We start from the raw sequence: 994 nt of genomic DNA, 5'->3' as shown, positions 1-994 counted from the left end.
GCCCTTCCCGGGTACTGTGCCATGCCGTTGGCCCCCTGGAGATGGGTGCCCCGGGGGAGGTCTGCCCGGTGGGTGCCCCGGACGCCCGGGAGAGGTCTGCCCGGGACCCGTTGAGCCCTTCCCGGGTACTTTGCCATGCCGTTGGCCTCCTGGAGAAGGGAGGTTTTTTCCCAGGCACATCTCATCTGGTCCCCCCCTGGGCAGAGAACTGCAAGAAGTGTCTGGGCATACCTTGTCCCTAGTAATCCGGAGGAAGGCTACCCCTCTTTCTTCGAATCCGTGCGCACCGAGTGACAGAGGAGACCCAAGGCGCGAAGGTACCCGACCTCCTGGAGCCCTCGCTGGGATCCGGGAGGCAAATGGCACCTCATCGGGACTTCCAGGGAAGTTCGGCCATCTGGTCGCTTCCATAGGAAAGCATTGCAGGAGACCAGATGGCCGAGGCGATCCTGGAGACCAGATGGCCGAGGGGATCCGGGAGACCAGATGCCCGAGGGGATCCCGGAGACCAGATGGCCGAGGGGATCCCAGAGAACTGATGGCCGGGCACGAGAGTCAAGCCAGCCGGTGCCACTCTGTGCCCCGACGAAAAAGGGAACTGGCGCCAGGGAACGGCAAGGTGGGGACCGGAGGCCCAGGGCCGTGGCACCCGACAAGGGGCCCGGACGGGCCCCTGGACCCAGCCTAGGCTCCGATGCACGGAGACGCAGGGGACGCCTTCCCGGGCCCTCCGGACCCCGTCCCAGGCACCCTGCCACGCAGCAGGACCAAGGACAGAGCCCGGGATGGGGAGGCCGCCCTCCCCGGGCCCTCAGGGGCCCCGGCCGAAGCTCCTGAACTCAGCCCAGCAAGGGGAGGCTCCCCGGGCTCGAAGGAAACCCCGTTCTGGTCCTTTGGCAGTGCGGCAGGCCGGGGGACCGGGCCCAGGGCCATGGCACCCGACCCGGGGCCCGCCCGGGCCCCCCGGACCCCATCCAGGGCTGCCTGCCACGCG

This window comes from Lissotriton vulgaris, chromosome 8 (genome assembly GCF_964263255.1).
Source record: "Lissotriton vulgaris chromosome 8, aLisVul1.2, whole genome shotgun sequence".
NCBI lineage: Eukaryota > Metazoa > Chordata > Amphibia > Caudata > Salamandridae > Lissotriton > Lissotriton vulgaris.
The sequence above is the reverse complement of the archived record's forward strand: the minus strand, read 5'-3'. Positions refer to the sequence as shown.